This window comes from Hyla sarda, chromosome 3 (genome assembly GCF_029499605.1).
Source record: "Hyla sarda isolate aHylSar1 chromosome 3, aHylSar1.hap1, whole genome shotgun sequence".
Taxonomy (NCBI): Eukaryota; Metazoa; Chordata; class Amphibia; order Anura; family Hylidae; genus Hyla; species Hyla sarda.
The window spans coordinates 150,910,085-150,931,767 of NC_079191.1; positions in this window are offsets into that span (position 1 = coordinate 150,910,085).

Consider the following 21,683-nt stretch of genomic DNA (forward strand, 5'->3'; position numbering starts at 1 on the left):
TTTTATGCTAGGGACGTTAGGGACCCACTCTAAATAGGTGGCCTTAAAGTGGCGAGTGGGCTTGTACTTTTTGATCAAAAATGTATACTAATAACCTGTTAGTTTTTGATATTATGCTGAGAAGCAATCAGATCATTATACAAGATTGTAGATGTGCACCATGTCTGTTTTTCTACCCGAATTCATATTAGAATTTCCTTGACTGTGAAAGTCAAGGAAAAAGGCTCACTGCTGTTCCTGGAACCAATCCATGGCTATATGACCCTTGTGGTATAGTGCATTTTCCATCTAGAAGTGTCCTTCTGCCATAGTTGCCATGAAGGGATGAACTGGGTCATACTGTATGTGCGAAAATCTGACTCAACATGGTGAAACAAAAATGTGGATTCATCTGATCCAGTCCTGATGATTCCTTTGTGCCAGTTGTTAACAGTTTAGGAATGTTTTTGTAACATACCTTAGGTCCTAAATACCTGTAGATAGATGTTTGTACTAGCCATCATGCCACCTCCCATAGATATGGATGGAGGGGGCGTGGCGTGACATCACAAAAACAGAAGCCCCAAGCTTCAGTGTTTAGAACGCTGTGATGCCGGCCTGAAGATCGCGGGGGGGCCCAGCGGCCTTCTTTGTAGACAGATCAGATGAAAAATATTAAATCCTCTATGGAAGCTGTTGATGAAACAACCTGACAAAAAACAAAGGGAACCATAATCTTGTTGAACTCTTTAAATATCAGCGAGCTTTCAAGTGCTACTCAAAGTGTTATTTATTTTAAGACAATATGCATTTACCTAAAGGCAGGCTTTCTCCGTGTCCATGCATCACACTGACATGAATGGAATATGGGATGACCTTTATGTTATTATATTGTCAAGAAGAATGATTTGGAGAGAATAGTATAGGCTCATCTCTCTTCTTTAATCATCTGCTGGAATTTCAGGCAAAACATTACAGGGTTTCATATACAGATATAGTATTTTCTTCTCATCTGTTCCAATAAACATTCTACTGCAAGGGATTGTACACTGAATTTCGCTTCTACAGGTTAAGTTGTTGCTGTAGAAACCTTGGGGTTTAGTGAGCTGGGTGAACATCTCAAAGCACCAATTTACCGTAATTCATGTATTTGCCTTAAAGGGAATTTGACTGCAGCTTTGTGCTAGCAAAACTGCTGAAAGCCCTAAATAGGCACTGAGAAGAAGAGAGCATATATACCTCTGCTCTCTGTCATGCACTTTGCTTGACCAAGAAAATAGCTTGCTGGCTGCTTAAAAGTGTAAAGAGAACCACTCTGGTCCTGCCTGGCCCTGTAAGGGTGTGTCTCATTAGGCTATGTTCACATGGTGGAATTTCCGAGCTGAATCCCCTAGAAAAATTCGACTCAGAAATTCTGCTGCAGCAAAGTCCTATTGATTTCAATTGGATTAAGCTGAACTGTGAACATGGAGGAATTTTCGCAGCAGAAACGTCCCTATTCTGGTTTCCACAGAAACATTGAACAGGTTCATTGATTCTGCGGATTCCACTTGGAAATGCATTGCTGTCTATGAAGTCTATGGATTGCTGTCTATAATATTTGGGACACTTATTTAAATGTTATTAAAGTGTAACCATATAAATTATATAACCACAAAGTATAACCATCTTAATTATATTGCTTATATTTGAAAGGATTTCTTGTATTTTTTATATTAGATTTTACTTTTTTTAATAATTTTTTCATACAGTAATTTGTCAGAATGCCATTTTATTTAATTTTTTTCTTTATAACAGTATGTAGAAGCATAAAGTAGTTACAGCACTCACCAGATGATAGAAGTAGTCTCCCTTATAACTACAGCATGGTATCCATAAACATATGAAAGCATATTTTTGGTTACTTTTTATACCATTAAAATATGAATTAAAAGTGATCAAAAAGTCCGATCAAAACAAAAATGGTACCGATAAAAACTTCAGATTACGGTGCAAAAAATTAGCCCTCATACTGCCCTGTACATGGAAAAATAAAAAAGTTATAGGGGTCAGAAAGGACATTTTTAAACGCACAAATTTTCCTGCATGTAGTTATGATTTTTTCCAGAAGTACGACAAAATTAAACCTATATAAGTAGGGTACCAATTTAACCGTATGGACCTACAGAATAATGATAAGGTGTCATTTTTACCGAAATATGCACTGCGTAGAAACGGAAGCCCCCAAAAGATTTTTTTTCGATTTTGTCGCACAATGATTTTTTTTCCCATTTTGCCGTGGATTTTTGGGTAAAATGACTGATGTCACTGCAAAGTAGAATTGGTGATGCAAAAAACAAGCCATCATGTGGATTTTTAGGTGGAAAATTGAAAGGGTTATGATTTTTAAAAGGTAAGGAGGAAAACACGAAAATGCAAAAACTGAAAAACCCTGCGTACTTTAGGGGTTAAGAGGTTAAAGGGGTACTCCACTGGAAAACATTTCTTTGAAATCAACTGGTGCCGGAAAGTTAAACAAATTTGTAAATTACTTCTATTAAAAAGTCTCAATCCTTTCAGTACTTATCAGCTGCTATATACTACAAAGGAAGTTATTTTCTTTTTGAATTTCCTTTCTGTCTGACAACTTGCTCTCTGCTGACAACTCTGTCCATTTTAGGAATTGTCCAGAGCAAGAGCAAATCCCCATAGCAAACCTCTCCTGCTCCGGACAGTTCCTGACACGGACAGAGGTGTCAGCAGAGAGCATGTTTTCAGACAGAAAGGAAATTAAAAAAAAGAAAAATAACTTCAGCTGTAGTATATATCATCTAAAAAGTATTGGAAGGATTTGGATTTTTTAATTTTTTGGCCCCCGTTGATTTAAAAGAAAATGTTTACCAGTGGAGCACCTCTTTAAGCCCTTAACGACGCCGGACGTAAATATACGTCCTGGTGAGCTCGCATGGATGTCTGCCATTAACCCTCAGATGTCGTGTTCAATACAGATCACGGCATCTGCAGCATTGCGGTCACTAAAATGGATGATCGGATCGCCCGCAGTGCTGCCACGGCGATCCGATCATCCAGAAAAGCAGACGGAGGTCCCCTCACCTGCCTCCGCTGCCTTCCACAGGTCTTCTGCTCTGGTCTGAGATTGAGCAGCCCAGAGCAGAAGATGACCGATAATACTCATCAGTGCTATGACCTATGCATAGCACTGAACAGTATTAGCAATTGAATGATTGCTATAAATAGTCCCCTATGGGAACTATTAAAGTGTAAAAATAAAAGTAAAAAAGTAAAGAATAAAAGTAAAAAAAAATTGAAAGATCCCCTCCCCCAATAAAAATGTAAATTGTCCCATTTTCCCTATTTCACCCCCAAAAAGTGTAAAATACATATACATTTACATATACATTTATATACATATTTGGTATAACCGCGTAAATAAATATCCGAACTATTAAAATAAAATGTCAATGATACCGTATGGTGAATGGCGTAAACGTAAAAAAAAATACAAAATAGCAGCTTTTTTTTATAACATTTTATTCCCCAAAAAAATTATAAAAAATAAGCAAATATGGTATCAATAAAAAGTACAGATCACAACACAAAAAATTAGCCCTCATACTGCCGTTTATACGGAAAAATGAATAAGTTGTAGGTCTTCAAAATAGGGGGATTTTACTAATTTAGTTAAAAAGTTTAAATTATGTAAAAAAGTATGTTATCATGGGTATCATTTTAATCGTATTGACCCAAAGAATAAAGAACACATGTCATTTTTACCGTAAATTGTATGGCGTGAAAACGAAACCTTTCAAAATTTGCAAAATTGCAGTTTTCTTTTTAATTTCCCCACACAAATAGTATTTTTTTGGTTGCGCCATACATTTTATGGGAAAGTGAGTGATGACATTACAACGGACAACTGGTCGTGCAAAAAACAAGCCCTCATACTAGTCTGAGGATGAAAATATAAAAGAGTTATGATTTTTTGATGGCGAGGAGGAAAAAATGAAAACGTAAAAATAAAATTGAGTCCTTAACCCCTTAAGGACTCAGCCCATTTGGGTCTTAAGATTTGCTAAGTTTTACTGAAGACATTTGTGAGTGATAGTGTTTGCTTATGTTTTTTTTTTTTTTTATATTATTATTATGATAATACATTGAACTTCCTATGCATTCTAATGTATTACTGCTTGTGAATGGAAGATGAAGACAACTTTCTGGGCATATCAAAGGTATGCTTTACCAGGAATTCTCTCCGGAAAGCCTAGGGCAGTAAAAACCATCACAATAAAGTAGCAAAGGGAACCCCCTCCCTTGTGATTACTTGGATGAGTTCTCATCAATATGAAAGTTCTCATCAATCAGAAAGTAAATCTTCGCAACACCTTTCTGAAAGTACAAAGTACAAAGACATTACCCAGCCACATATGTCCATTTCTGTGGGTTTTGTTTGGACATCTGTTTGCAGAGATCTGACAGGCTTGTAATACAGCACATATGAAACAGAAAGACAATTAGGAAAAGTTTTATGTATACAATGCTCCAGCTGCAAGTTTTAGTTAATCATCGAAGCCACAGGCTTTTCTGGATGTCTAAAGCTGAAATATGGATAGATGCAACATCCTGAAAAATGATTCATTTGCATACACATCTGCTTCCCGGAGACTTTCTCAGCCAGCACTTCTCATCTTATAAAATACATTGAACTGTCAAGAATAAATATTTCACTCTTTAGAAATATTACAATGTAAAATGAGCAATACGAAAAACACTTGAGGAAAAACAAAATGTCTTGAATATTAACCTAAGATGGGAACCTCGGGACAAACTATTTTCTATCCCATATGTTCTACTATTTAAGAAAGTCTCAGGAATTATAAATATCCTAACTATATTTAATCCAGCTTTAAGCATCTTGAGTACAAATGGTTCTGATCTGTAAGGTGTGAATAAAGCTTTCGTTATTTAGTCTTTCATTTGTCACAGACTTTCCAGGATCGGCCCAAGAACAAGTAAGGATAAGCTGTAAAATATAATATAGTATAGTTGATCCTGTCTGTTACAAAATGTAACAATTATCCCAATCTAGCTGATATTGTTCTTTTGTTAACAAACAATTGTTCTCAATAAGACATTGTTATACCAGTGCGTCATGTGAACAATTATTTGTTACCAGGAGTTATAAAGAGCACCCAAGCGAAGTGTGCACTTTTTCATACATTAAATCAGACTTTATAGTAACAGCTATGGTTTGGTAATTCATTTTAATACAGGAACTGTTGACAAAAAATATAATGCACCGGATAGAAATGTTAATAAAGTAAGAAGGAAAAAATTACAAGAAGGTGCTACATGCGCAGTTTAGTGATGAGCTGCAAGGGCCATATTCGAATTCCGATATTTCGCAAATGTATTGATGATTATTCGTTCTATGTTCGCGAAATTTGCATATTAGCTATGTTCGTTCACTTTTTTCAATTTGCAAGGAAAATTTGCATAAAAACTTGCATGTGAAAAACAAACAAATAAAGATTAGTATTTAAAAACGATTTAGTTGATAAATCAACTAGGTACCAGTCCTCAAGGTATATGTAAAAGAGGTATGTCCTATACCTCTACTGAAGAAAAGGCCCGAGGCCTTGAAACGCGTCTAGAATTGTGTATTCTACTTGCATCTATCTATAATCATCTCCATATCCCAGCTCTATACCGAACTCTATTTGAAACAGCTGGAAGCCCCCAGTATTGGGACCACTGCGGCTTCACTGCCACTCTGCGCGCGTGCAAGCGCTCAACTACACGGGGCGTGCTGCACGCACTCCCACTGCTACCTTGAACGCACCGCTTTATTCCACCAGCCAAGGACCTTCGGCTTACCTACGAGGCCGGTGCCATCCGTGCCAGCCGCGGACCTTGCGGAGAGGACAACTCCAGCGCTACCTATAACGCTGCCGGACACAGGACATACAGACTTTCACTGCCGGAGGCCTGACACCTCCGTGCCACATCACCGAAACAGCTCCTCTGCCGATACCAGCAATACCAGCGGTCGCAAGGGTGGTGAGTGGTGCTGTGCACCGGACTTTGTTATCCTTCACATCTGTGAGACAGTTTGTTACAGTGCACTACCATCGGCTGATTCATTGAGATTGGACACTGCAACTGTTACAACAAGCCGTTATTTGACAGTGTATTTGGCTATCGGCATCACATCGTGCTTATAAGAGACTGAGCAGTTAAGCACACTGTTAACTGATTATTATTGATGCCAACATTGGATGAACTATAGATGCAAGTTTTATTTTATTTTATTTTATTTTATTCTCTCTATTGAATTATCAATTCATAGATTTTTTACATTTTTATTATTCTACGCTGCGCCTTTTGTCCCATGCAAGGGCCCTGCAGGGACACTAGATACCAGCGAATAACATCACCTTTAATAAATATATTATATTTTTTCAATTGATATCTGGATCTCCATCTATTCTTATTCTTTATATTCCACTAACTTTCTTTTACATATACCTTGAGGACTGGTACCTAGTTGATTTATCAACTAAATCGTTTTTCTGTACTATTTAGACCTTTGGGTGAAGGTAACACCAGTTAACCTCAGGTATATTCACCCACTGAGTGAGCTACACCTTCTTTTATCTAAAGATTAGTATTTGTCATTAAGAATATATAGCACTATATTCTGACTATTAACGAAATCGCAAAGTGTCGATATTCGCAATAAAAATTAGCATTACAAATATTCGTGCTCAACACTAGGAGGGATCAGTGTCCTCTGACTGGAAGTGTCGATATTAGCGAATATTTGCAAATTCGCATATTCATATATTTGCATATTCGTGAATATTCCCATATTCGCATGTATTTGCATATTAGCAAAAAAACAAAAAAAGCGAATATTCGTCATTACGAATATAGATCACTATGTTCTAAATATTCTCGAAATCGCAAAGTGCCGATATTCACGTTAAAAATTCACATTTCGAATATTCGCGCTCAACACTAGTGCAGTTATCTCTTTTAGGTTAGATAAAACAATGTATAGTAAATTCATGCTAACACACACACCTAACTATGATCCACACCTGATGTATGTAGTAGTAATGTAGAAGTACAGGACAGTAGAACAGGACAGAATCCAGTGCAACAATTGAAACATCATTCTCCCATTGTTCCAGTAGACTCCATCCTGTACTACTATTTTAGATAGAAATGTTGGATTATAACAAAAAAAATCAGCAGGCCGATAAAATGATTGTTTTATTAGACACTGGGTCTTGCCACAAGTTTTCCCCTACAAACTTATTCTTTTGCAGTAAGATTGTAAGATGATATATGCACTGTGATCTCTCAACATACAATGGTAATTCGTTCCAAATGAACCATCGTTAGTTGAAACCATCGAATGTTGAGGGATCCGTACAATGAAAAGAATAGGTAGTTATACTCACCTGTCCCCGCTGCTCCAGACCGTTACCGCTGCCCTGGATGTTGCCCTCCATCGCCGTCGCTGCGTCCCCGGGGTGTCCCCGCTGCTCCGGACCGTCACTGTTGCCTGGGATCGTCGCTCTTCATCGCCTTCATCACGTCGCTGCTCCTATTGGATGACGGGACAGCGTGCGTGGCGACGTGATGACGACAAAGAAGAGCGATGGCCATGCAGGGGATCCTGAAGATGACGGTCCGGAGCACCGGGGACAGGTGTGTGATCATCACCACAGCACATGGGGCACTTTAAACGGCAATCCGGTGGCAGCTGAAGCAGTCTGCCCTGCCGGATAGCAGTTTATGCGATGGCTCCGACATACAAAGGCATCATATGTTGATGCTGCCTTCAACATGCGATGGCCTCTGAGAGGCCAACGTATGTTGAAATTATCGTATGTCGGGGCTATCGTAGGTCGGGGGGGTCACTGTGTGTGTATATATATATATATATATATATATATATATATATATATACCAGAATAGTTGCAGCACTCCCAAAGTAATGCATGTGGGTGCCAAGCGTCCTAGGTCTGATCGAGACCCCTTAAGATATCCAGCAAAGAAGTGGCGCAGCACTCCAAGGATACTAGAGCCTTTTTCAAGCATAGTGACAATCATGAAATAAGGGGATTTTATACCCAATCACAAATCATTTCCAATACAATCAATAAATATCAATAAAGTGCAAAATATCAAAAATAAATACATACAGTGTAATACAAGGTGCATACAAAATTCTTGATTTAAGAGTACTCAAAAGTACATATAGGGCCTCATTTACTAAGCTGAAACCGACCAGTTTTTGTCTGGTTATTTTGTCTGAGACATGTCTGAGACATGTCTGAGACATGTCTGCGCCATTGTGCACCAGTGTGCGACAGTGTGAGCCTGAAAAATCCGACAAACCTGAAAAAGGGGCGTGGCTGGTGAAAAAGGGGCGTGGTTTCACAACCCGACCGATTTACTATGGAATTCACAGAAAATCCTGTGGATAAATGGCTGGAAATATCGACCTAAAGGGCCTCATTTACTAAGAGTGTCAGGTTTTTACTAGTGGGAAAAGTTGTTTCAGACTTGCAGGATTCCTCACTATTGGGAAAAGTCGGGAACATTTTCTGACCAGCTTTTTCTAGGTCGATATTTCCAGCCATTTATCCACAGGATTTTCTGTGAATTCCATAGTAAATCGGTCAGATTGTGAAACCACAACCCTTTTTGGCCAGATAAGCCCCCTTTTGCGACAGACCACGCCCCTTTTTCGGGTTTGTCGGATTTTTCAGGTGCACACTGGCGCAGACATGTCTCAGACATGTCTCAGACATGTCTCAGACAATATAACCAGTCAAAAACTGGTCGGTTTCAGCTTAGTAAATGAGGCCCAGAAAAAGCTGGTCAAAAAATGTTCCCGACTTTTCTCAATAGTAAATAGAGAGGAATCCTGCAAGTCTGAAACAACTTTTCCCACTTGTAAAAACCTGAAACTCTTAGTAAATGAGGCCCATAGTGTAAAGTGCTTATACAGACAACATTTTAAAATCAACGCTTGAAAATTACTATTGCAACATAATTGAGCTTCAATATTTATCAATATCACCTTTAAAAATATTCATTTGTATCATGTGTAAGGAGAGGGCTTACATGCTCCGCAGCTATCATGGCACCATTGGCTTGTAGTAAATCACCGTGAGCATGCGCCAGATCCTACATTCACGTGGCACAGTCACGTCAAAGCCTGGTCACATGACCAGTCTCTTAGGAAACCGCCAACGCTCACTGGCATCAGTGGCTTCCTCAAGATGTACAACGGAGATTTGTTTACATCATGTGACCTGTTACCTGGATACAAATGACGCTTATAAGCTGTCAGTGGTAAACTAAGATTTATACCACTATATAGACAGAACAAAGATTATTGGTCACTGGCTGGGCAAACAAGCTTACTACTATCTCATAAAATATACCATTTAAAAGAAATGATTACTATATTTTATTATATTCAACAAAATATAATTTAAAACTCCCAAATTAACAACGAAAATTAATGCGAGGTCTCCAAGTATGTGCACCACCGTCTCTCATCAAACGGATACACTAAAAATAATAAAAATTAAACATAAAAAAAAATTATTAAAAAAATGAGAAAATGAATGAAAAATAAAAAATGAATACAAATAATAAAAAAATTAAAATAAAAAAAATAAAAAAATAAAAAATGAACACAAAATAAATAAAGACGGCTGGCTGATGCCAGTGAGAGTTGGCGGTTTCCTAAGATACTGGTCATATGACCAGACGTTGACGTGACTGTGTCACGTGAACGTAGGATCTGGCGCATGCGCACGGCAGTTTACTACAAGCCGACGGCTCTATGAGAGCTGCGGAGCATGTAAGTCCTCTCCTTATACACATGGTACAAATGAATATTTTTACAGGTGATATTGATAAATATTGATGCTCAATTATGTTGTAATATGAATTTTCAAGCGTTGGTTTTAAAATGTTGTCTGTATAAGCACTTTACACTATATGTACGTATGAGTATGTACTCTTAAATCATGAATTTTGTATGCACTTTGTATTACACTGTATGTATTTATTTTTGATATTTTGCACTTTATTGATATTTATTGATTGTATTGGAAAGGATTTGTGATTGGGTAAAAAAAAAAACCTTATTTGATGATTGTCACTATGCTTGAAAAAGGCTCTAGTGTTGAGCTGAAACATTGCTGTTGGTAACATGTGGTGAATAAACTCACAGTTTTTCTTGGATATATCCTTGGAGTGCTGCGCCATTTCTTTGCTGGATATATATATATATATATATATATATATATATATATATATATATACACAAAATCCAAGAAACACATCACCAGTCAGGTCACGGATCTTTAAAAAGCTGGGTTATCTTTATTGTCCAAAAATCAGAGCAACATTTCGGCAGTAGTAGCCTTTATCAAGCTTGATAAAGGCTATTACTGTCGAAACATTGCTCTGATTTTGGGACAATAAAGATAACCCACTTTTTTAAAGATCTGTGACCTGACTGGTGCTGTGTTTCTTGGATTTTGTGTACAATTCTGGGCTGGAGGCCTGGGCAAGCACAGGCACAGAGGTGGAACCCCGGTGCTGTCTCACACATCTCTTCTATATATATAGATAGATAGATAGATATCATTATTCACACCACAAAGTTTTACTTGATTTCAATTTCTGGATAAGGAGGAAAATAGGTGGAAGGTCCAAAGTTGAATCAGATTGGCACAAGGAGGTGTCACTAATTGTAAGATGTATTGAGCTGTAGTGAGTGTACAGGCTGTACTTCCCACTAGAAATGAGCAAAGTTACAGCAATTCAATTCTTCACGAACCTTACGGCTGGGCGGTTGCTGAATTCAGCCTGCATAAATGAGCTCAGCTTTCAGGTGCTCCGGTGGGCTGAAAAAGGTGGAAACAGTCCTAGGAGAGAGTCTTCTAGGACTGTATCCACCCCAGCCCACCGGAGCACCTTTTCCAGCCCACCGGAGCACCTTTTCCAGCCCACCAGAGCACCTGAAAGTTAAGCTAATTTATGCAGGCTAGAGTCAGCAACCTCCGAGCCGCATGGTTCGTGACAAATCAAATTACTGTAACTTCGCTCATCTCTGCTTCCCACTATGTCTGCCCCAGTTACAGGAGAAATCAGCAAAAAAAAAAGCAATTATAGTGTTAATATGACACCACTCCTCCCTCCACAAGAAATGCATAAAAACTTCAAAAAAAAAAATAAAAAAAATAAATAAATAAATAAAAAAAAAAAATATATATATATATATATATGAAACAAAATAAAAAACAACTTTACAAACTACAGCTGGTGGTGCTAGCCCTATATATGTCCTCCATATTGGAAAGGATGTATCAGAAAGGGGGTTCAATTAAAAAAAAGTGTTGTAGCCCCAATTTTTCTATAAAAAAAAGAAAAACTATTATTTTCTCATAATATCACAAAAATAATAGTGTACTACTATAAAACTTAAAAATAGAGGGGAAGATTTATCTGAAAAATTAAAGAAGCGACCTGATTGGTTGCTATGGGCAACTGTACAACTTTTCCCCTGGACAAGTTTTGACAAATCTCCCCCAAAGTCTTATGTATAAAAAATAAACAAGTACAAAACATTGTTTGCATACCCAAATGAGAAGAAACTATTTCAACAAAATAAATATCAACTTGAAATTGAATATTTTTTTGGAGTTGACTGGAAAAGTTTATGTTTGAAATCCTACAAATGTACGACAAAGTCAATAGTTTAAAGGAATTCGATGTAGTAAAGTTTTGCAGACAAAACAAATCGGTATTTGCATGCACAGCCATCTATTTGACTTTTATTCACTGAGAAAAATTCTCTCACTTGTCAATAAAGCTTTTCATTCATCTTTGTCATGCTATAATTGCTGGGTATAAGTCAGAATGCAAGTAGATTTGTTTAAAGGGATTGTATAGGATTATTGAAAAAAATAAAAAATAAAAGAAAAGCTGCTTATTTTTGACAAAAACAGCACCACTACTGTGCACAGGTTGTGTGAAGTACTGCAAGTCAGACTCATTTACTTCAAAGAAGCTAAGTTGCAATACCCCCACACAACCTGTGGACAGGAGTGGTGCTGTTTTAGCTAGGAAGAAGCATAATTTTTCTCCTGGACCACTCCCTTAACCCTTTTAAGGATCCAAACAGCTTCATATAATTAGTAAATATTTTTTGCCAGAAACAATTATGTCTTGTACTGTCTGAAGCCCATCTCCATTTACTTTTCTGGCACCTGGTAATGTATCCCTCGTAATAACTTTATCTATCTACAACTAGAAGAAGAGAAGATTTCTAAGAATGTTTCAGATAAATTATAAGTTAAAACATAGATTTGACTACATATTATAAAATATTTTTTACACTGACTACACCCCCCCCCCTCCATTATGTTACAATAGAAAAGTTTTATTTTGCTTAAATGTGCAACATTGATTTCAGAATTTTCCCTTCCAATTGTAATAAAGTATCTAGTATTTCTGTGTGTTAAGGACCATTTGAGACCAGCTGTCCAAATATTGACTTTGACCTGATTGAACAAATGAGAAACATAATACAGACCTGTACTTAAAGTGTACCAGTCGTTTGACATAATGTAGATAATACTTTTATATGTGTATTTGTAATATATATTGGTTACATGTTTTTTTTTATATTTTTGGGTGAAAAAATGCTGTCCTTTCACCTATTGCCTGTGTAACTCTGAGGAGACCAAATACAGGAAGCGAGGGCGGGACAAGCAGGGCCCTGTGCAGGCTACTGGCTTGTCAATCATCCTGCTGTCACAGAGCCTCACTGCACAGAGCCCTGCTTGTCCTCAGTGTACAGAGCCCTGCTTGTCCTCAGTGTACAGAGCCCTGCTTGTGCCTGGTGCACAAAGACCTGCTTGTCCTCAGTGCATAGAGCCCTGCTTGCCCTCAGTGTGCAGAGCCCTGCTTGTCCTCAGTGTACAGGGCCCTGCTTGTCTTCAGTGTACAGAGCCCTGCTTGTCCTCAATGCACAGAGCCCTGCTTGTCCTCAGTGCACAGAGCCCTGCTTGTCCTTAGTGTACAGAGCCCTGCTTGTCCTCAGTGTAAAGAGCCCTGCTTGTCCTCAGTGCACAGAGCCCTGCTTGTTCTCAGTGCACAGAGCCCTGCTTGTCCTCAGTGCACAGAGCCCTGCTTGTGCAACCGCACTTCCTGTATTTGGTCTCCTCACAGAGACACACAGAAGATAGCTGCAGGGACAAAAATATACACATTTTTAACCAATGTATATGACAAATTTTCATATAATGGTATTATCTACATTATCTAAAAAGTTTCTGTTCCCGACAGGTACACCTTAACAGCAAGCACAACTCAAATGTAACATTGACAAGTACCAGGCTCTGGTAATAAACCTTTTGACTACCAATATATTCCACACTGCAGCGAAATAAGTTGACACACCATGTGGAGTGTATTTGCAAGATGGGAAAAAGCTTTATTTATCCATGTCAAAAAAGAACAGCCCTGACAGCCATTATGTTAGGGCTGTCTATTTGTTCAATGTAAGAAAAAAAGCTCTCACAGATGATTTTACACACATAAACAGGACCGCCAACAGATATTTCAGGGCCATATACTGCCAAACCACTTGGGCCTTATTTTAGGGTGAGTTTACACATACAGGATCTGCTGCATATTTTTGCTTCATACTTTCTTCAGCTGATTTTGGATAGCAAAATCAGCTGCACAAAATAGGCAGAAAAAATATGCAGCAGATCCTGTACGTGTGAATGTACCCTTATGTTTAATTTGGTCCAGGCACTTGATGACAATATCGCCAGTGCATAAAGCACCTCTCTGGCTCTGCAGTATGGAAGCGAACATGTTCTAACGGACCTGTATACTGCATAACAGCAAGGCTGATCCAACTTGACATGGATAAATAGAGCTTTTCCACGTCTTGCAAATACACTTCAAGTGGTGTCCAAACTTTGCTGCAGTCTTGAAGCCATATGTAGAACATCTTTCCATAGTTGAAGACTGGATAGTACAAATTGATCTAGGAACCTAAATCTTCAAATTAAAGGGGTATTCAGCTGCCTAGTGCTTATATCACCAACTTTTTACCTCTTACTTGATGACTTCACATAACACCCCTGTACTGTATGTGCCTTATCCATTAGCGTTGTCGTTCCCTCAGTTGGCGTTCTGTCTGGCTCACGTTGTTGCTTATTTCCTGTTATTCGGTCCGTGAAAACTACCATTCCCCTAATACTTTGCTGCCTGATTATGCGCTTAGGTGCCACCTATTTTTCCTTGTTATTCCGCCCATCCTTTTTTTTGTTCATGCCCCTTTTTTTTATTTCCGCCCATAGGCGTCCTAGCTTCCGCCCCTTGTTTCTTCTTTCCACGACCATTATGTTCCATCGTTCGGTAGAGAAATGTGCGCCTGCGCATCCCTACGCTGCTAGCGTAGTGCTAACATAGCACACGTTAGTAGCGTAGCCATGCGCATGCGCAGTTCTCCTTCCACTTCAGGGCTTACGTTCCTAGCGTAGCCCTGCACATGCGCCGTTGTCGTGACAGCTCAGGGCTACGCTACTAACATAAGCCCTTATCTGTAAGGACTACTGCACATGCGCAGGGCTACACTACTGACGTAGCCGACATTAGCACTACCATGTAAGCGTAGTGCTGAGAACACGATTCACAAAATGACCAGGCATGCGCAATGCGCACCGAAGACGACTCTCAAAATATACATGACGCATGCGCCTGGCGCAAAGGACGATTGGACCAGGCTAGGATGCTCACACAAGGGGCGGCAAAGAAAGTGAAAAACGTCATTCCCACACAATTTCAAAAAATGAATATTCAAAAAGTGGTCCGGCTTGACTACAGACACGAGAGGAGGGAAATGCGGACGTCAACGCCGACACTGCAGGGCGGGCTGACAACAACATGGCCGCAAACGTTGTCAGCAGTCACAAAGCACCAAAAAACTACACTACTTCCTGCACATAGGAACAGTAAGTATAACGGAAATAATATGCATTATTGACACAGCAAGCATATTAGAGAGTTAAACAACTTTACACAATGTGCAAATGTATTGATAAAGTCATAGCAGCGAAGTACCCCTTTAACTTCAATATTAATTTCCCTTTTTTCAAAGTTGAACATTCTTTGCTAGAAACAATGGGGGAGATTTATCAAAACCAGTGTAGAGGTAAAGTGGTGCAATTGCCCATAGCAACCAATCAGATCGCTTCTTTAATCTTTCACAGGCCTCTTTGAAAATGAAAGATGCAATCTGATTGGTTAATAATCTCCCCCAATGAAATCTGAACTTGATGTTCAACTGAAATGATTTATCAATATGTAGGTAAACCTTCCTAACAGGTTTCTGATCAAATAAAATGTAATTTCAAGTGGCCTGTTCCACATCCCCATCTAATGGGACAAATAAAAAAGTCTAATGTGGTGTGTGTACGGGTTTGAGGGATTGAACACAAAGTTCCATTCAAATATTGACATAAATACATTTGCAAATGTACAGGATACAGTTGTCCCCATCGCAGTTCCCTGCTTTTGTAGGAACCACCTGTCTCCCTACTTAAATGCATTGTTAGATAGAACAAAGCCAAGGGCCACAGTAAAAAATTCTGAAAAGGAGACACTCTTGTATGGCCTGTACATCCGCATCGTGGGGAATGCGGGTGTACAGGGATTAGATGTCGATTGAAGCTAATTGATAGGTGTCTTGCCAACTAAACATGAGAGAGGGAGTGTACACGTCATTCATTTAAGCTAAACCTACTAATGGAAGCTTGCAGTGCTGAAGTCTCTTGCTTTTGAGTGATTTACAAATCTATTTAACTTTCTTGCAACAGTTGATTTGAAAACAAAAAATTTTTGTCACCAGAGTTCCCCTTTAACTCTGAATATCCCTTTAGGTTATGTTCACACGTACGCAGATTTGATGCGCAGGATTTTCTGCTGCAGATTTCAATGTAAACTAAATGACTGAGCACAACTTCTAATCGGCAGTTACAAATCCTGTGCATCAAATCTGCGCAGGATCCTGTATGTGTGAACGTACCCTTAAGATAGATTAGCTGTTAACCCTTACACCATCATAAACAATCATGTTCTTTCAGTTGGAAAAGGGAATATGCCACTATCAGACATCTCTGGCAGCAGACTTTCTCCTGCAGGAATAAAGGTTTAGATATTGAAATCCAACATGCCTAATTCTTCTTTTTCCTGGTATCTGCTATGCCCCCAAGACTCCACACAAAGTCTTGCCGATGATGGCATAACCAGCAGGTTTGTCCTACATTTATCTTGTGTGTTTGGCCAGTTTAATTTGAGTTAATTTGCAGCACTGTAAAAAACTTACTTTCCTTTTTCAATCATATGGTAGTCCTGATGCTATGAGAAAGAAAACAAAAGCTAGAAACTGGTCTGCATCATATTGGGCATTGGTTTTTAACCTAGGGATTAGTGAATCGAATCTGACGAATCCGAAATCGTTACGAATTTCAGGAAAAATTCCATTCACAACGAATGCGAATATCGCCGCGATTCTATCGCGTGAATTGCTTTATTAAACTCCATTTAGTGTGGTCCAGGCTCCAGGGCATCTAAAATGGCGGATCCACATGTGAGAACATTGGGCAAGGAGTCCTGGGAAGGCAGGAACAAGGGTAGGCGGGATGACTCTGAATCACATGCAGCATGCAGCCTATCAGCAGCCAGTCACCCCTGTGATGTCAAAACCCTATATATTCGGCAGCCATATTGCAACCAGTCAATTCAGCCTTTCACTGCAGAGAGATAGATAGGGACAGACAGCGCTGTGTGTTGCACAGAAAAGCTTTCTTACTGCAGTGATTCACCTCCCGGCACTGTCTACAGTGTTCCATTACAGAGAGGGACAGAGAGTAGTGTGTTGCACAGTGTGTTGCACAGTGTGTTGCACAGAACAGCAGAAATTCAGCTCAAGCACAAATCCCCAAGCACAAAGCACTGAGAGTGAGATTGAGAGAGAAAATGCTATTTTAGGTGTAGTACACAGCAACTGTGTGCTGCAGTATTGGTGTGTACTGCTGATGTTGTACACAAATATTTTTTTAAGCGTACTGGAGTGCATTGCATTCCCCTCATAAGTGCATACCACATACGTACATCTCAGTGGTGTACTATTTTGTTCCTGTTAAACTCTCAAGGGCCGAGATAATGTAAAAGGCCAGGCAAAAGTACACACCGGCTGGTGTTGTACACAAATTCTTTTTTAAGTGTACTGGAGCGCATTGGACTCCCCTCATAAGTGCATACCACATATGTACATCTCGGTGGTGTACTATTTTGTTCTTTTTAAAGTCTCAAGGGCCTAGATACTGTGAAAGGTCAGTCAAGAGTACTCACCAGCTGGTGTTGTACACAAATACTTTTTTAAGCATAGTGGAGCATATTGTACTCCCCTCATATACGCACAGAGTATGTCAGGCAGAGAAGAGCCAGGACGTGCACCGAGGAGAGGCAGAGGACTAAATTCATCAGGCAGAGACTGCAACAGACTAGGGGGGGAGTGGCAGCAGGAGTTGCAGTGAGAGGCCCGAGCTCCCGGTATCAGCTAGCGGTCGTGTCCCGAGCAGCAACCCATCTGTCGCCATCGATTGGTTAACACAATCATCCACTTAATCACAAGGGACATCTGACACCCCCAGTCAACAGTTGGTGGGTTCATCAGACACAACCCTCAGTTGGCATGGCCCGCGAGCAGTCCCTGTCCTCCCCTTGCCTCTGTCCTATGCTGTTCCCTCCCCCACAGAAATATCTTATGCTGAGGGTTCAGCTTCACTATTTAGTGAGGACGATCTAAAGGACAGTCAGCAGCTACTGCTCATCCAAGAATCGGAGGAGATATCCGTCGCTTCCTACGCTAGGCGGGCAAGTAGTGATGAGGAGAGTGGCGTGGCAGATGGTGTTGTGAGCATTCAGGCTCCTGAAGTAGACACTGTTGAGGAACCGGAGGAGGACATCAGTGACATGCAGAAACAACTCGATGATGATGATGATGATGATAAAGCCGGGTGAAGAAGGGGCTTCATCATCATCAGGAGAAGAGGGTTGCAGGTTGCTTATGAGGCAGCAGCTGAGCCAGCAAGGTGGTAGCATGGTTGGCAGTCAGCATGGTGGCAGAAGTGGAAAGTCTGGAGCCAAAGGTGCCCGAGGTAGACCACCTGCTTTGCGGCAGCCAACCTAGCCGTCAATTAGTGCGGACTGTTGGTGGGAAAATCAGCTACTCGGCAGTGTGGCAGTTTTTCATCAACCATCTGGAGGAGGTTAACCTGGCCACATGCAAGATTGCCCTGCGTCAACATATGCAGCGTCACCATAAAGCGGCCTGGGAGAACCGTGGCTCCGATGTGGTGGTCCAGCCTGCTGCATCACCCAGTGGTATGCCACTCCCTGTTTCAGCCAGCCTAGGCTCCACCACCTCAGCCGAAGAGAGCTGTGTGCTATACCCATCTTCTATCGCCCCAGATGCTCCTACTCCTTCTACTTCAAATCAGACATTCGGCCAACAATCCATTGGTGAAGCCATGTCCAAGGGACAACAGTATGCGCCCACTCATCCAACGGCGCCGAAGCTGAATGTGCTCCTGTCTAAGTTGCTGGTGCTGCAGTCCCTCCCTTTTTAAGTGGTGGATTCTGAACCTTTCAGAGAACTGATGACTTGTGCCGAGCCAAGGGGGAGAGTGCCAAGCCGTCATTTCTTTGCGAAGAAGGCAGTACCAGCCCTGCACAATTTTGTGGAACAGATGGTGGGCCAGTCCTTGAGCCTGTCTGTGTGTACCAAAGTGCACGGCAGTGCCGAAGTGTGGAGCTGTAACTACAGTCAGGGACGATACATGTCCTTTAAAGCCCACTGGGTGAATATGGTTCCTGCACAGCCACAGCAACAGCAACTTGGACAGGTCACACCGCTTCTGCATCCACGCTCTCAGGCCGTTGCTCCTGTGAAAGTGTGCAACTCTACCTTCTCATTCTCCACTGTGTCCTCAGCTTCCACTGCACGGACAAGTCTCGGTGCAACTTCAGCATACCATTTGTGCAGGGCACGGCTGTGTCACGCTGTTCTTCACATGGTTTGCCTTGGCGAATGGAGTCACACAGGGGTTGAACTGTTAACCTGTTAAGGACCAAGGGCATACCTGTACGTCCTGAGTCCGCTTCCATTCTATATCGCGGTGCCACGCGCTATTAACCCTTTAGACGCGGCGTTCAAAGTTGAACGCCGCGCCTAAAGTGAAACTAAATCACTGCCGGTTAGCTCAGGGAGCTGTTCGGGATCGCCGCGGGAAAATTGCGGCATCCCGAACAGCCTACATGACAGCTGGAGGATCCCTTCCTGCCTCCATGCTGTCCGATCACCGAATGACTGCTCAGTGCCTGAGATCCAGGCATGAGCAGTCAAGTGGCAGAATCATCAATCAGTGGTTTCTTATGAGAAACCACTGATCGATGTAAAAGATCAGTATGTGAAGTGTTATAGGTCCCTATGGGAGCTATAACACTGCAAAAGAAAAGTGAAAAAAAAGTGAATAAAGATCATTTAACCCCTTCCCTAATAAAAGTTTCCCATTTAAAAAAAAAATTGTGTAAATAAAAATAAACATATGTGGTATCGCCGCGTGCAGAAATGTCCGAATTATAAAAATATATAGTTAATTAAACCGCACGGTCAATGGTGTACACGCAAAAAAATTCCAAAGTCCAAAATAGTGCATTTTTGGTCACTTTTTTATATCCTGAAAATGTCCTATCAATGCACAAATGGTACCGTTATAAACTTCAGATCACTGCACAAAAAAATGAGCCCTCATACCACCCCATACGCATAAAAATAAAAAAGTTATAGGGGTCAGAAGATGACAATTTTAAACGTATAAATTTTCCTGCATGTAGTTATGATTTTTTCCAGAAGTACGACAAAATCAAACCTGCATAAGTAGGGTATCATTTTAATCGTATCGACCTACAGAATAAAGAGAAGGTATCATTTTTACTGAAAAGTGTACTGTGTAGAAACGGAAGCCCCCAAAATTTACAAAATGGCGTTTTTTTTTCTTCAATTTTATCTCACAATGAATTATTTTTCCATTTCGCCGTAGATTTTTGGGTAAAATGACTGACGTCATTACAAAGTAGAATTGGTGGCACCAAAAATAAGCCACCATATAGATTTTTAGGTGCAAAATTGAAAGAGTTATGATTTTTTAAAGGTAAGGAGGAAAAAACGAAAATGCAAAAACGGAAAAACCCCGGGTCCTTAAGGGGTTAAAAGTCATGCATCAAGAAATCGTGTAATTGGGTTGACAGACCCTATTAAGTTAGTGCTGCTGGAGAAACGGGCGCACTCCTGATTCCTGTGAGGGGGTTGACTGCGGTATGGAGGGGCCCAAGGGTCCCAGGTATCACAGTCCCCCATTGACGATGGTCCCTTTAATCATCTTGTAGATGAGGAGGGTCAGGAGTTCCACAGGTAAAAAAGCGATAAAGACTCATGCATAAATGTTTAGTATTTAGTATAATGGGATGAACCCTTTATTTATTTATTATAATTAATTTATTTTATATTATTCACTACTATTTCCTATTTTTTTTCTTTATTATTGTTATTATTTTCAAATTTTAGATCATTATTTTCTTACTATTTATTATTTTTCATGTATCTCTTGTATTCATTTTTATGTAATATTCTCTATATATATTCTACCAACTTCATTTTGGATTGTTAGCATTTTCCCATACCTCATCCTAGCCGACTATGTAGTTTTCTCCTATATAGAGGCCTTGGCCGGCTCTGACAGCTGTTAGCGTCAAAGGAATCTAAGGAAACTCATCACACGATGTCTGTTCCGATCATGTGACTGTATTGTGATCATGTGGTCCTCCGAGCATGGGTCCGGATCGCGAGCACATAGCCGATGTAATACGGGATCACATGTCCGGAAGTGTTTAGTTACTGCTTGCGCAGACGCAGTCAGTTTAATCCCACCCTCTTAGCACCATGTTGTATTACAAAGAGCAGGTGAGCGGGTTTTCCCTTCCAGCATATTTGTTTAAATGAATCATGTTTAGCATGTTGTAATTATGTATAAATTTGGAAGTTGGAAATTGGAAGTTAATGCACTTTTACTGAAATCAATTATGGAGTCCATGTTATCCTGCACTTTTTATTACACTAATGCACAGTCTGCACTATTATAAGCACTTTTGATGGTCAAAATGTATTATGCATAATAGTAATTACATATGTATTGTGGCAGTGTGTCAAGGAAAGGGTGTATTTCCCTTGCTAACTCTGGAGAATCCTCCACCTGTGGCCTAATTAATGAGGTATCAGAAAGGGGAAGTGTGTTTAAAAGGAAAGGAAACAGAATAGTTGGGGCTCTCCCTGGGAAACAGCATGTCGCTGTAGGGGGAGACACACGGACCCTGTTAAGGAAACACACAGCGGGAGCTGTGAGTGGTCCAAGAAGTGGTGTGAACTGTGAGTAGCAGGTTGCAGGGGCACATGTTTTATGCTGGCTGAGGTTGACTCACCAGTTAGTAGTCAGGGCATACTTACATGTGTAGTCAGTGACCAG